The sequence below is a fragment of the Microtus pennsylvanicus genome, chromosome X (genome assembly GCF_037038515.1).
Source record: "Microtus pennsylvanicus isolate mMicPen1 chromosome X, mMicPen1.hap1, whole genome shotgun sequence".
NCBI classification, from domain to species: domain Eukaryota; kingdom Metazoa; phylum Chordata; class Mammalia; order Rodentia; family Cricetidae; genus Microtus; species Microtus pennsylvanicus.
The window spans coordinates 83,253,907-83,270,579 of record NC_134601.1 but is presented as its reverse complement, the minus strand read 5'-3'; the positions used below and the strand labels follow the sequence as shown (position 1 = coordinate 83,270,579).

General features: G+C 43.7%; 1 pseudogene; it reads right to left on the bottom strand.

Moving 5' to 3' along the window:
- Positions 1-2,045: 2,045 nt before the first annotated feature.
- On the bottom strand, positions 2,046-4,217 carry LOC142840384 (SH2B adapter protein 1 pseudogene; annotated as a pseudogene).
- Between the last annotated feature and the right edge of the window lie 12,456 nt (positions 4,218-16,673).

Sequence of the window (16,673 nt, the reverse complement as noted above, 5' to 3'; positions counted from 1 at the left end):
AACACCATGCAGCATTTAAACCCTTTTTATCTGAGTAAAACTAACTCTGCAATGCAGTGCACTGTGCAACCTGGAAATATCTTTGTGTATAGCAGCAGGAATCTGCCATGCTTTTCTGCTTGTGCATACCTAGTAGATCTGATTCTGCTACCTGCTCAGGCAGGGAGCACTGAGCTTTGGGCATGGTCTCAGTTACTTTTCTCCCAATCCCAAAGGTGCATACAAACACCCAGACCCCCAAATGCCATTCAAGTGCTTGGCCTCCAGAAAAATCCAGAGTGGTTTGTGCTGCCATTTTGAAGCCACACAGGTTTTTTTTTTCTGTCAGGTTTTAAGTATATTTTAGTTGACCATGTTGGCATGCCAATTTGTTGTATTAAGGCTGCTTGCTTGTTCCAGCTACTCAGACCCAAAATAATCACACAGAAACTGTATTAATTAAGTCACTGCTTGGCCTATTAGCTCTAAGTTCTTATTGGCTCACTCTTACATATTAATTTAAGCCATTTCTATTAATCTGTGTATCATCATGTGACTGTGGCTTACTGGGTAAAGTTCTGTCTAGTGTCTGTCTCTGGTGGGGCTACATAGTTTCTCCTGACTCTGTCTTCTTTCCCCAGGATTCAGTTTAGTTTTCCCTACCTAGCTCTACTCTGCCCTATCAGGCCAAGCCAGTTCCTTTATTAAACAATGGGATTCACAGCATACGTAATACCACATCACCTTGAGGATGGCATGGCACAATGTTTTATCTTTAATTTTAAAGGGGGGAGGGCAGAAAGATGTCTGTCCTTAGGGAAATGATTATCCAGCATTTCCATACTGGACATAGCAATCACTTTAAAAAAGATTTTCTCTCCAAGTGTTTTGCTGTTTTTCCTGGCTTTGCTTATGACAATGCCTCTGCAGTCTATATCTATAACTGTAACTCTTGGATCAGGGAGTGCATCCAGTACTATGAGCAGCTGCTGACTGGCCTAAAGGGTAGTAAATGGCTTATTTTCACAGACTATCCTGGGAAGCTGGCTGAACACATAGCGCATGAACAACAGAAACTCCCTGCTGCCACCTTGGCTCTGGAAGAGGACCTAAAATCTTCCACCATGCTCTCAAGCTAGCTCGCAAAAGACACCAAAATCTCTATTAAGGTTGGCTATACTGCTGTTCAAGTAACCTCAGCAAAGAGTACAAAAGTATTAGGGCAATCTGTCCTTTTAAATAACATCTACTATTTTTCTAAAATTGAAGAGATCTGCCAAGTGGATGAGAAGCAGTTCACCTTAACCAATGCAAACCAAGGCACATCACTTACCTTCAGGCACCAGGAGTGTGAAGCCATTGTCCAGTCTATCAGGGCCCGCTGGGAACTTCTACAGTCTTGTGGCCAATGATAGCCCTTTTGGCACTTAGGGCATTAGGTCTTTGGATGAGCCCTGGGACAATACCTATGTAAGTGGCCAGACTGTTCACATCACCAGCAAGTATGGTCTGGTGAGGTGGAATTATCGTCCTTGTCAAGTTTGGTGTTGACCAAGACATTGATGGAAGCAATAAGGGCAGAAATGGACCCGTTCACTGTATCAATAACATAGACAGCCAAGACCCACTTATGAAGATTCTCATTTGTCACAAGTGTGATGACATGAGTGATAGTGTTGGACCCCTGTCAGCTGTTTAACAAGAATATCCTTGGTAGGACCAGATGGGGCACACTTTTCAACAGCATTGGTGACATGAGACAAAAGTTCAGGAAATGGTTCTGCAGCCTGCTGGATAAGACTGTGGAAATAGCCTCCACTGTTCTGGGGCATACAAAGTTTAAGGGTCTTGGAGGCTAGGTTGGATGCTTGTTGGAAAAAGGCATGTAGGCCAATTATGAATTGTGAGACAGGATCAGTGTATTGTCCATGGCCAGTAAGCATGCAGAGGGTGACATTAAGTCCAAATTATAAGCTTGTATAGGTTTGGGTCTCTGCTGCATCATCATAAGAAGAGCACCACTGGAAGAAAACTGAGGGGTCAAGGACTGCCTTCAACATGAAGTACTAATTATAATGGGTTTGAAGCTTCATGGCCCATTGTCTGAGTACTTCCTCAAAATAAGGAGAATTGGGGTAGCATCAGTCACCCTTACACACCCCTGCATGGCTCCCAGCCTGCTCCCAGCCCTGCTGCCACTGGGAGGGAACATAGCTGACAAGGACAGCATCACTGTAGTCTCCAGACTCCACAGGGATGGGATGCACCTGGAAGTGTTCAAGCATATCGAAAATGGACTGGACCCGACACTGACCCTCCTCATTCAGGGATAAACACAAGTGCTTGGCCTTGCCCTGGAAGTTGAAAGTGAGGGCATATTTACTTTGTCTTGTCTCACTCTGATGTACCAGCAAGACACCATGGGAGCCAGTGCCTCCTTCCAGCACTTACTGGGCAGCCTTAAGTCAAGAGAGCATTCCATGGAACCAAGGATATGCTGAGAGGGGTTGATTCCCCCCTCAGTGCCCTCTGACAACCCCTGGAACAGAAATGACCCTGCATCTGCTTCTGGAGTATCCAGGGGGAGGGGAGGGGGTTGAGAGGGAATGAACTGTTTTTACTGGGGGCTCCTCCTCAATGGGAATGTGAGGGGGCAGTTCCAGAGAAAACAGTTCCATTGAGTCAAAGTGGGAGGCAGCAACGGAGGCAGAACTAGGGGAGAAGGATGCTGATAGCTGGTCAGAAAGGCCCCCATAAGCCTCCTCTCATAAGCGGTCATTACTATTGCTGGGTCGCAGCAGCAGATCCTGGCTGGACAGACCCTCTGAAGGATTCAAGCAGGGCAACTCCAGGCTGTCTGTATCCTTTGTGAGGAAGTAAGTCCCAGGGGTCAGAGGAAGGGTCATGGATACAGGGGCTGATAGCAGGGCAGGATCCTGGGCTTAGGCACCCTTTCCTGGATGTCAGACACCCAGGCCTTCTCATGAAGTGTATCAGTTGTCTCCAGAATGTACTCTTTGGGGCCTTCTACCTTAACCACAAACATGTTCTCCCTGTCAGGCATCTCTAGGGCCATGGCTATGCAGTGATAGTAGACCAGGGAATACTGAGTCAGGGCTGGGATGCCTTGGATGATAGGAAGAACTCCAAGCGACTTCCTCTTCCTTCTTCACTTTGGAGCAGTAGGTGACACTTGTACCTCTAAGGCTGCCCTCCTCCCCCTGAGGTCAGCCCAGTCGCCCCTCCTCCGTTACTCACTCCTGCTGGGTCAGGGTCAGCTTCTTCAGCCCCCATAAAACTGAGCAGCTCTTTTCTCTGTACAATTCCTGTTCTGTCTTTCAAGGTTCCCCCTCCACGACTCAGTCTCAGTCTATCTCTCCCCAGGGGATGTGCCATCACTAGCCAATCCCCTACCACATGTCCCAGCACCACCAGAGGAGTTGGAGTTCCTGTTTCCGCCTAGGACTGGAAGGCCTGATGTGGTTTCCAGAGGCCCTGCTGGGATGTATCAGTGGCCTCTCGCCACTGCAGAATGACTCATACAGAATCTCTGACATGGGGCTGGAGAGATGGCTCAGAGGTTAAGAGCATTGCCTCCTCTTCCAAAGGTCCTGAGTTCAATTCCCAGCAACCACATGGTGGCTCACAACCATCTGTAATGAGGTCTGGTGCCTTCTTCTGGCCTGCAGGCATACACACAGACAGAATATTGTATACATAATAAATAAATAAATAAATATTTTTTAAAAAAAGAATCTCTGACTGAGCGATGGAGGGAAGTGTTTCTTGAGCCTTGGCTTTGAAGATGTTGTAGAGGAGGAAGAGACTGAGGAAGGAAGGGGGGCCAGCTAGATTCTAAGAAGATAGAAATGGGCCCAACACAGTCAGGGGACCGCCCACCCTGCAACTGTCAAAGGATAAGTCATGTGGTCGAGTAATCTCCACACCAGGACTCAATGGGGTCAAGACAGGTGGGGCGAATGAGCCCGAGGCCGGGGCCACTTCACCTTCGAAGTGCTGTAGGAATAGCTCAGTAAAACGGCCAGAAAAGGCGGCTTCTGCTTCAGGCTTTGCATACTGTGGGTGGGAGGCCAAGTAGAGGCGAAAATGGTGGGCAAGATCCAGGGCAGCAGCCCTTGCATGGGACTCACAGAACTCTTGCCAGCTACGGGGAGGGGGGGTGGCAGCGCTGGTGGAGAAGGGAAGGGCCCATTCCCTGGGGAAGGGGCATCATTCATGATAGGCCCCAGCAAGAGCCTGTGAGGTGGGGCAGCAAAGAAGAAAGCAGCCAGAAGAGAAGGGGTGAGTGGCAACAACTGCATCTCTGTTCCTGCACTCAGCTCCAGGGTCAAGCAAGTGGAAGTAGCTGCTGTCTAAGGAAAACGTTCCAATCCCAGAAGGGAAAGGGTATTCAACCACACTCCAATGGCCAAAACCTTTCTGTGAATTAAGAAACCAGCTCTTAACTGGTGGTCACGTAACTGGATTAGTTGAGAAGAGAGACTAGTGTGGACTGTTGAACTTCCTCCACTGTGGTTTGTTAGGTCGTGGCGTATACTTATACAGTCTCTCTGGGTGAAAAGGACCTGTCAGAGGGTCTTTATTGGCTCTCCTCCTGTGTGGTCAGCCCTTATGTGGAGGTACTGGGGCAAACAGAGTCACGATAGAGAGTTCCTAACCCGGGGGACAAACAGCCAAATGAAAAGAAAATGTGGGGATAGGAAAGAAAGCTGCAACTCACCATAGGTTTAGAAAACAAAAATAGGGGTCAACTTACTGAAAACAACTGAAGGGGGTAAACTCAAGATGCGGGCAGAGAGTCAGGATGGGGACAGCAGTGGGGGCAGCAACCAAGCAAGAAAAAAGCCCGAAAGATGGTAAGGAGGACCCAAAAAGTGAGCAAAAGGAAAAGTTCCATCCTCGCTGGGTGCCAGTTGTGGACTTGTTACTGCTGCCTGTTGTGTGATCCCTGCTTTCTGGGAGGCAGGGGGTGAGAAGACGCAGAGGCAATGACACAGACTCCTAGAGATTCCAATACAGAAACTCTTTACTGTAAAAAGGTTGGGAGGTGTTTTTTTTTTTTTTATGGGATTAGGGAAACCAAACTGCTGCAGGAATATTTTTTTGGTTGGCCCTTTTGAGACTGGTAGTCACTGCTGGCTGACAGGTTGTTTTGGCCAATTTTTGCTTATTCATTGTGAGTTTGCATGGGCTTGCTTGTGCTTGCGCTATTGCCCTGCCTCAGAGTCCATCATCATCTTTGATCACTAACCCATTCTAGCAAGAAAAGAACATCAGCCAGCAATAGCCAGCTGCGATTGTTTTGTTCCCTGACCTCAATGAGTTCCTTACTCAACTGTTAAGTGTGTGTTTCTAAACTTTAAATTGTTCCCCCAAGATTTTGTACCTCAAAGCCATTGGTAAAAACATCTTAACTTAGCCTTCAGTCATTATTTAAAGCTTTGTTTTAACAATAATGCACACGGAAACTCATGAACACATCTCCCAACATTAGGATTAATGTTGAACTAGCCTTGCTTCTGGGACTCAGTTGTTTTCCTTAATCATTAACTTAAACCATGGTCTTTATGGCCCCTCAAGAGAAATTCATAAGTTCTAGATGCATGACACTTTCTTGTTCCTATTTTCTATTCTTTACAGTCCCTGGTTCATCAGGGGTGGGGCCAACACTATATCCTGCCTTTACGTATATTAATTTTAATTTTCCCACTAAACTAACCTCTATTATGATCCCTTCCTATATTTGTTAAAAACCTCTAACCATCAAAATTCTATTTAAATTAACACTATTCTTGTAAAACATCACTGCTTCAGTTAAAGAGTTCAACTTATACGGAAATCATCTTCATAATAAGCCATAGGTAAACATGCCCAGTAGAATGGGATATTTCCATGAGATAATCACACTATATTGAAGGCAGTGGGGTCTCCCACACCCATTCACACCATACCAGATACCATAAAAAAATTGACAGTGGCAAACATGTAAAGGCACAGCAGTAGTAAGAGACATCCTGGAGCCAAAGCCCTCAGGGCCTTGCTTATCCGGGATTCACCCATCCGTGCCTTGCATTCTGGAGAGCTGCACTCCTGAAGCCAATGCCACTTGCTGCTCCTCTGACATGGCCGCTGGCATCTTAATATGCACTAGATCAGTATCCACTGTACAGTGCTCTTTCCCTTATATTCAGGATTTATAGATGCAGGAATCAAGGTGATAAATGGGACCTACATTTAAAATACATGAGATATGAAAGTAGAAGGGTGACTGTTTGGAAGCAGAAAGGGGATTAGTAGAAAAGGAAAAGAGTGGCAAGAGATAAAAACACAATGGAATTTGAGCAAGACCCATAATATACAATCTGAAATTAAACATATTCTAATAAAAGGAAAATGAGAATGCCATTATTTGATGTTTTCTTTTTATCCTTAAGCTAATTTTAATTTTATGAGAGAGAGAGAGAGAGAGAGAGAGAGAGAGAGAGAGAGAGAGAGAGAGAGAGAGAGAAGTAGGTCACACATGCCACAGAACATGCAGAATGTAGAGATCAGAAAACAACATTGGGGAGCCAATTTTCTCCTTCCATGGTGATGGTGGCCATTATGGGAAGAACTTAGGTCATCAGGCTTACTCTGTAAGTGTTTTCACCCACTGAGCTATTTGGACCTGTAGCTAATCTGTAGTTAATGTTTTGCTTCCTGCCTCTGTGACTGTATTAAACAAAGTTCTCTAGAGGAGCAGGATCAATGGAATGGATATATATATATATATATATATATATATATATATATATATATATATATGCGTGTGTGTGTATTATTAGATTGGTTTACATCATACAGACTCAGTAATTCAACAATGGCTGTCTACATGCCAGAGAGCCTGAGAACCTAGTAGCTGTTTAGCCTATGATGCTGCATGCCTCAGTAGTCTCAATCTGGCACTAAAGATTTGAGAGATTTCTGGAGAGTTTCTGGTCTTCAGTCTCTGTTGGAAGGCTGGGATGTGATGTCAGCAAAAGATGGTGGCAGTGGCTGTGGCAATGGAGGTAGGTGTCAATGCTGTCAGAGGCAGCAGTAGCAAGTAGCAACAATGATGATAGACTACTTAGCAGCAAGATGTGAAGGTAGTCAGGCAAGCAACAATACATTTCCCTTAGACCTCTTAATATCTTTGCCATCCACTGAAAGGTGCTACCCACTCTGAAGGAAGGTCTCCACCCTCAGCAAATTCTTTCTTGAAATTCTCTCAGAAACCTGCCCAGAGGACTGTTTCATAGTTGTTTCCAAATCACATCAGGTTGAGGATCAATATTAACCATCACAGTGACCTTATGATTTCTAGTCCAGAGGTCTTAGTTCCAAAGAGTAGGATATTTGTATCAGGAGATACAGTGTTATCATTGAACTAGAATGCAAGGTAATTACTTTTAGGCCTTTGTGCTTCTACATATACAGAAGTGAAGGGGGTTACTATATTGGCTGTTGTGATTGATCTTGCTTACCAAAAGGAAAGCTTGCAGTACATCTGGTTCCTATTCCATAATGGAGGTAAAGGCAAACATGTTCACTATATAGTATATTCTTTAGAACATTTCTAAATGCTGTCATGTTATGTGAAAACAACAGAGATGGCAAGTCATTAGGACAAAAGACATATCTGACATACCTCAGAGATGTTGTTTTGGATTCCAGACCACTGCTGTAAAGTGAATATCAAAATGAAGCTTTCCGTAGGAAGTTGATATTTTTCTGTGCCTATAAAGATATGTTTGTATTATACTATAATCTTTTAAATGTATATACTATAGTGTCTTAAAACTGAATTAAAAAGACTTTCCTGCTAAAGAACAATCCAGGAGTCCTCTCTTTCAGCTTTCACAACATTGCAATCATTTTATCTTTTGGAAGTTTTGCCTTCATGTCAATTTTGCTGACTAAACAAGTAATGATTACTGAAGGTTGGGTGGCTGGGCAATTTTTTTTTCCAGTGCTGGGTGTGATGCATTAATTAAAAAATGCTGCAGGTCCCCAACTAGCTGCAGTAGCAGGAACGCTGCAGGCCTCCAAGCAGCAGCAGGCAGCGGGCCATGTGGTGGCAGGCAGGGACACTACATGAGACCATGCCACAGGTCTCCAAAGGGGTCTGGTACTGGGCAGCGAGACACACAGTAGTGGGCAAAAGACAGAGATGTGAATAGGCATGCCATGCAGAGTGAGATTTGATATTTATTTAGTGAGTTATGGCTGGGAAAGAGAGAAGGGGAGAAGAGCAGAGAGGCAGAGAGAGAGAGAGACAGAGAAGAAGGGACGGAGGGAGAGACAGAAGCTGCCTCTTCAAGAGGGAGACAGAAAAAGGAAGGGACTCCGGATGCAAGCAAGAAGGAAGATCTGCCTGCCTCAGTGGATGGGGAGGGAGTGGGCGTGGTTTGTCTCTTAAAGAGACAGGACAGTTCATTACATTCCCGTATCTTTTTTTTTTTTATAATAAAAAGGTAGGAAGTTAGGCACCACAGGTTAAGGTAATTGGGGCAGTGTGTTCTTAAGACTGCTTCCTGCTTATTTATGGGCATCATCTTTGGGGAGCAGAACCTGAGAAAGCTGGGTGCTGATCACATCCTTGGATAGCTGATCTCTTTGCTCCTGTCTGGTGTTTGTGGTATCGAAATGTCTGTTGTCTCTTACACATGTTTAAGGTATTGGCAGAACAGAGGACAGAGTTAAGGAAAAAAGTTTTAGGACCAAAGAATTGAGAGGGGTGTATCTGACCTGTTTAAGGTGGATCCTTCAATTTGACTCTCTGGAACTCACAAGAATTCTTTGAGTTTGTGAAAACAGAAGTTTTAGACATATCCATTGTATAAACAGTAGCATATTCATGTCAGAATGACTGTGACAGATATTTTTGTACAACAAAAAGTATTTTTAAGACTATGAAAGGCAGTGGAAGAGAGAAATTTGATAGTGTGCATTTGTCCTCACACCTTTAATAACTTGCAGGTCTTGTATTTGTATTTTACTGAAATTTGTTTGGTGAGGTTGTCCTTTTAAACTGACAAAACCTCTCAGCTATCAAACTGCATCAGAGATCTTTGATAAGGATGAAATTTTACTTGAGTTATTAATTAAAAAACGACAGAGAACTTACTTCATTGACACCTAGAGCTACTCCTCAGGGTCCTCTATGGTTGCTGAAGGTTGCATTTGCATTTTGCTGTTTAGCGCAGGGTCTGCCAGGCTCCAGAAGATCCTTTGGGCTAAGAAATCTGTAGGAAGACAAGCCTACCTTGACCCGAGCAGCTAGGCTGTTGATTCCAATGATTCTGTCCATGTCTGGAAATCTTCAATTTAGAAGACAGGTAGTTTTTCCTAGTGGTCAGGGCTTGGCAGTTGAAGCGAATTGCCGATGGGTGTTGTTCTGTGCCCATTTGTCTTCGTTGGAGGAAATAGAGTGGTATTGTTAGGAGCCAGCCTGTCTCTTTTTTTTTAATGAAAATTTATTAATATTTAAATATTTAAATGCCATATTCCCCAGATCTCTGAGCAGTTGAGGACTGTTTATTAGGTAAAACTATGTATAGAATCTGCCTGGATAGCTGGGTCTGAGCTTGACTACGATGGCTCTTAACAGCTAAGATTTACACTCATAAAAAGATAGAAAGAAGAAAAAATTGCTTGCAATAGAAGGTTAATGGCAGAACTGACAATAGTAGAGAACAGCTTAACATATTTTAAATGAGGGTTGGATTAAATATAAAGCATTTTTGTAAGAAACTTAAAAGTACATACCAGTGGGTTTTTGATCCTACTGCACGTACTGGCTTTGGGGGAGCCTAGGCAGTTTGGATGCTCACCTTATGAGACCTGGATAGAGGTGGGCGGTCCTTGGGCTTCCCACAGGTCAGGGAACCCTGATTGCTCTTCGAACAGATGAGGGAGGGTGACTTGATCGGGGGAGGGGGAGGGAAATGGGAGGTGGTGGCGGGGAGGAGGCAGAAATCCTTAATAAATAAATAAATTTTAAAAAAAAGTAAAAAAAAAGTACATACCAGTTTAAATCATGAGACTTATTGTTTTTGTAGTCTGAAATGAGATGTAATGAACAAACAGTTATAACATTTAACAGTAAACATAGGTACATTTAACTTACACGTATGAACATATACACACACTGAACAGGAATTGGGCAAAGTGGAATGCTCTTGGTGGGCCCTACCAAAGGCATGCCACTGCATAAAACACACATGCAACAGAGTCAGCAAGAGGAATTTAGAGACAAAAACATAAGTAAACCGGGGGACCAGGCAGGGTATACTTCAGTAAAGATGGCAGGACTTGGTCATCTGACGTGGCTCTCAGTTAAGATGGTGGTAAAGTCATCTGACCTCAGTTAAGATGGTGGTAAGGTCACCCGTGTAATAGAGTTAACCCTGGGGAACCTCAGTAAAGATGGCAGAATTTGGTCACCTGATCTGGCTCTCAGCCAAGATGGCAGTAATGTCACTTGACCTCAGTCAAAATGACAGTGGTCACATGTTGTATGGAAAAGTCACAATTTTGAGCTGCAGGGAATTTAAGGTTAATAATAAGAGAGACCTAAAGGCATGATCTGTCCTGTCGCTGAGCCACCATGCCACAAGCTGCAGTGGGGAGCAAAAAACTGGAATTGAAAACAGCGGTCCCATGTATCTGACCAATCTTATGCAGCAGTAGTGGTGGCAGAGACAGTTTGAGGAAACTCTTTCCATTTGTCTGTGTGCTGACAGTAGTTAGAAAGCTCCCTCTAACAGTAGTTAGAAAGCTCCCATAAAAGTGGAACTGGCAGGACACTGGTGGATGAGGGTACGAGTTGAAGAAGTAGGGTATTAAGGCCTGGGGTTTTAGGACCTCTAAAAGGTATCCATCCCAGGGGCGACAGAAATGTATGGCTCGCTATCCATAGCTGAAACTGGAAACCCGTGAAACAGTGACATCACAAGCCCTATAATGGGACATCTTCCCCTATAGGCAGGGTGCAAATCAGTGCAAACAGTGCAGGACCCATGGGAGAGCATCTTCCACCCCTGGGATCCAGCCTAACTGGATTCGGTAAGGGTGACTCGGAAGCCAGAGAGGCTAGAGGCCTCTCCGAGTAGCCTTCTACTGGGGGGGGGGAAGAAAAGAAAAAGAAAAAAGAGAAAGAAAAACTGAGGGACCCTGGGCCCCCAGTTGAATGCACCTCACAGAGTGTGCAGTGCTAGCATGGGAGGACTGACCCTGGGTCAATTCGGTCATGATTTTAGCTAAGGGAAGCAATCCAGAAATGAATGTCAGTGAAAGGCTCAACCATAGCCTTAAAGACTGTGGCTGGGGGCTGTCTCCCCATTTCTAGGAACACCAGAAGATTGCCAGGGGCTTACCAGTCAATTCCTCAGGTTCAGAAAAACAGTTAAGCTGACCAGAATGGGGGAAGCTCACCAATTGAAGCCAGTGGTGTGCGAAGAAACCACACTGTAGAAATCACACTCAGGCATATGGAACACGTGGTTGTTGTGGGAAAAAAAATATGGTTCAGGATCCTGACCTCAAGAGAGGGGCTCGGGGCAGGAGAGCCATCCGAGTCATGGCATCGATGAAATGGATTAATAAAAAATGCTGCAGATCCCCGAGTAGCTGCAGTAGCAGAAACGCTGCAGGTCCCCAAGCAGTGTCAGGCAGTGGGCCATGTAGTGGCAGGCAGGGGGCAGTGGGTCCCGAGAGCAGCCAGTCCCAGGCAGGGAAGGTGCATGAGACAACCCCACAGGTCTCCGAAGGTGGCTGGTCCTGGGTGGCAAGCCACGTGGCAGTGGCAGGCAAGAAACAGACACATAGGCATTCCATGCAGAGTGAGGTTGGATATTTATTAGTGGGTTATGGAAGTATGGAATGGAAGGGGGAGAAGGAGAAGGGGGGAGAGAGAGAAACAGATAGAGATAGAGATAGATAGATAGATAGATAGATAGATAGATAGATAGATAGATAAGAGAAAGGGGAGAGAGAGAAGAGAGAGGGGAGAGAGAGGAGAGGCAGAAGCTGCTTCTTCGAGAGGGAGATGGAAAAGGAAGGAACTCAGGCTGCAAGCTGAAGATCAGCCTGCTTTAGCAGACAGGGGAGGGAGTGGGCATGACTTATCTCTTAAAAAGACAGAACAGATCATTACACTGGGGATTAAACATTTTAAAAAGTCTTTCTCAGCCATTTGTATTTCATCTTTTAAGAACTCTTTAATTTTATATCCCATTTTTAAACTGGAGGTTATTTTAGTGTTCAGTTTTTTTTTAGTGTTCAGTTTTTTGAGTTCCTTTCATACACTAAATACTAACCCCCTCTTAGTTGTATAATTGGTTATGATTTTTCCTCATTCTCTATGCTGCTTTTTTACTAAAACAATGGTGTACTTTGCTGTTCAGAAGCTTTTTAATCTTCATGAGGTCCCATTTATTAAATGTCTTTGTCTTAGTTACGGTTCCTATTGCTGTGAAGAGACACCATGACCACAGCAACTCTTATAAAGGAAAGAGATTTAATTGGGGTGGCTAGCATTTTCAGAGGTTTAGTCCATTATCTTCACGATACAACATGGTGGCATACAGGCAGACATGGTGTTGGGGAAGTAGCTCAAAGTCCTACATCTTGACTCCCAGGAAGTGGTCTATCTCACTGGGTGTGACTTGGGCATATAGGAGACCTCAAAGCCTTCCCCCACAGTAACACAGTTTCTCCAACAAGACCACACCTACTCTAACAAGGTCATACCTCCTAATAGTGCCACTCCCTTTGGGGTCCATTTTCTTTCAAATCACCACAGTCTTAATGCCTGCCTTATTGGATCTAGTTCAGGAAATCCTTTTCCATGCCAACGAGCTCACTATACTGTCTACTTTCTCTTCTATCAAATTCAGAGTATTTGGTGTTGTGCTGATATCCTTGATCCATTTGGAGTTGCATTTTGTGCAGGCTGAGATATAAAGGTCTAGTTTCGTTCTACATGCACAGTCCAGTTTGACTGGCACCATTTGGTAAAGACTTTTTACCATAGGAGATTTGATATAGGGAGTGGCTCCATATAGGCTTCTTGGTCTAGGGTGTATTTGCTGCATATCCTGCTCAAAATATAAAACTGATTAACTCAGGAAACAATGCCCTGATGTCTTAAGTATTGAAGCAAGTAACTCTTCTGGTTGTCCTTTGTGTCATATTAAAGCAGTCTTCTTCTCCCACTTTTTGTATTGGGGTGTATAATCGTATGGAAAATAAACATGGCCGAATTCAATATTCAGTATTCACTAGGTTGCCCTCCTGGTACTATCCTATATCTCTGTACTTCTTTTGTATCTGTCTATTCTTCCTAACATTTCTAATCCACATCCCCCTATCCTGGAATGTTCAAACTCATCATGGCTGGACTGTGACAATTGTCACCCCAATGTGTGGCTTACAAAATCTTGCCTTGAAATCAGAGATCTACTTGCTTCTGACACTCATGTGCTGGGTGGGATTAAAGGCCTGTAACACCACTGCCCAGATTATTCTGTTTTAAAAAAAGTTACAATAGCTCTGCAGCATATCTTAAAAACTGAAGCTGGGCTTTGATGGCACAAGCATTTAATCCCAACATTTGGGAAGCAGAGGGAGGTGGATCTCTGAGTATGAGTATGGTCTACAGGGAAAGTTCCAGGACAGGCAGGGCTGCATGGAGAAACCCTATCGTGAAAAACAAAACAAAACAAAAAATAAGCACAAAAAAACCTCAAACCCCAAACAAGAACAACAACAACAAAACTCCCAAACAACAACAACAAAATGAACAGAAGTGGTGATACTTCTAGCAGTTCTTTTATTGTTCAGGATTATTTTAGCTGTTATGTTTTTTGTTTCCATGAAGTTTAAGTTGTTTTTAAAAACTTCTGTGAAAAATTATTGTGGATTTCTGATGGGGATTGAATTGAATCTATGTATTGTTTTTGGTAGGATGGCCAGTTTTACAATATTAATCCTACCAATTTATAAGCATGGGAGGCCTTTTCATCTCTAATATTTTATTCAATTTTTTTCCCTCAATGTCTCAAAGTTTTTATTTTATAAGTCTTTTACTTGATTAGTTAGAGTTATTCCATGGTATATATTTTTGAGATTATTGTAAATACTAGTGTTTTAATGTTTTTCCCTTGGTACCTTGTCATTTTGTACACAAAGGTTTCTGATTTTTGTGTGCTAATTTTGTTTATTTTATTTATTTATTAAAAATTTCCACCTAATCCCCTCCTCACATTTCCCTCCCCCTCCCCCCAGTTCCCTTCCCCTTTCCTCTCCAGTCCTAAGAGAAGTCAGGGTGCCATGCCCTGTGGGAAGCTCAAGGTTCTCCCCCCTCTATCCAGGTCTAGGAAGGTGAACATCCAGACAGACTAGGCTCTCAAAAAGCCAGTACCTGCAGTAGAATCAAAACCCAGTGTCATTATCATTGGCTTCTCAGTCAGCCTTCATTGTCAGCCACATTCAGAGAGTCCAGTTTGATCACATGCTCGTTCAGTCCCAATCCAGCTGGCCTTGGTGAGCTCCCATTAGATCAGTCACACCGCCTCAGTGGGTGGATGCACCCCTCATGGTCCTGATTTCCTTGCTCATGTTCTCCCTCCTTCTGCTCTTCATCTGGACCTTGAAAGCTCAGTCCAGTGCTCCAATGAAAAACAAAAATTGGGTCTCTGTCTCTATCCTCATTCATTTCTGGATGAAGGTTCTATGGTGATATGCAAGATACATTCATCAGTGTGGCTATGGGAGAAGACCAGTTCAGGCACCCTCTCCTCTCCTGCCCAAGGACCTAGCTGTGGACACACCCTTGGACACCTGGGAACCCCCTAGAGCCAAGTCTCTTGCCAATCCTAAAATGGCTCTCTTAATTAAGACATCTTCTTCCCTTCTCCCATATCCACCCTTCCTCCATCTCAACCATCCCATTCCCCCAAGCTCTCTCCACTCCCCAATCCTCCCCTTCTCCCTTCTCTCTCCCCATCTCCCCCCCACCCCTCCTCCACCCCCATGCTCCCAACTTTTGCCCAGCGATCTTGTCTACTTCCAATATCCAGGAGGATAAATATATGTTTTTCTTTAGGTTTACCTTATTATTTAGGTTCTCTAGAATCACGAACTATAGACTCAATGCGCTTTGTTTATGGCTAGAATCCACTAATGAGTGAGTACATACCATATTCATCTTTTTGGGTCTGGGTTATCTCACTAAGTATAGTGTTTTCTATTTCCATCCATTTGCATGCAAAATTCAAGATGTTATTGTTTTTTACTGCTGAGTAGAACTTTAATGTGTGTGTGTTAATTTTGTATACTGCTACTTTGCTGAAAAGGTTTATCAGATGTAGGAATTCTCTGGTGAAATTTTTAGGGTTGTTATATATACTATTATATCATCTATGAATAAGACTACTTTTGACTTCTCCTTTCCTGTTTGAATCCCCCTTGATTTCTTTTAGTTGTCTTATTGCTCTAGCTATATTGAATACTAGAGCAATAAGTACTATATTGATCACATGTTCGTTCAGTCCCAGTCCAGCTGGCCTTGGTGAGCTCCCATTTGATCAGTCACACTGCCTCAGTGGGTGGACGCTATATTGAATAAATATGAAAAGTAGACAAGTTTGTCTTATTCCTCATTTTAGTGCAGTTGCTTTGAGTTTGTCTCCATTTTAATTTGATGTTGGCTATAGGCTTGCTGTAAACTACCTTTATTATGTTGACGTATGTCCCTTGTATTCCTAGTCTCTCAGGACTTTTATCACGAAGGGGTGCTGGATTTTTTTCAAAGGCCTTTTAGTCTTCTAATGATGGGGTACCTCCTCCAACCAATGGCCTTTGAGAGGCTGGACCAGGCTTAGGTGTGACTTTGGGGTACCAAAAAGTCACAATCCTGCCCACTCACTGCGCTCTATATCTAGATGTTGCCCCCCTTTCCTGTTCCATGAGTTTTCCTTTTTTAATAAAGGAAAACCTTTATTAAAAATATCCTCTATTAGGAGTTAGCTTGGGATTATTTGACTTGTGTTCCCCCATTTGATGTGTTCAGCATCATCTGGCATCCCACATGGGAATGAGTCCGTGGTTCCTGGGAACCTCCTGGTTCACCAGCCTGGGCACGTTTTGTTGCCCACTCGTGGCCCATTTGCCACTGCTAAGAAACCTGATGTTCCCCTCCTGCTGTTTCTCCAGCTAGCGATCCCTGCAGTGTTTCTTCTGAAAGCAGCGGTGTGCAGTTTGTGGCTTGCAAATGATGGAAAGCTTTGTGCTTCCGTCTTATTCTGACCACCACCTCTTAGAATTTCTTTGACTGTAGTTAATAACTGCCTTTAATTAGTTAAACAAAGCACATTTATCAGTATCTATGTAGGCCATGGCCTGTGTAACCAGAGAGAATGATCTGGGAGAATGCTGGCTTCTCCTCTGCATCCCTTTACCATGTGGCTGCAACTGCAACGCCTACTGGCCAATAAAGGTCATTACAATGCTCCAGTTCACTGTAATTGCCTTATGACAGGTAAGATTTGAAAAATTACATGATTACTGATAATATTACCATTCAGAAATTTAATAACTATTTTGCTTATTATATGGATATTATTCTGCAAGGCTTGTGTGATTTTACT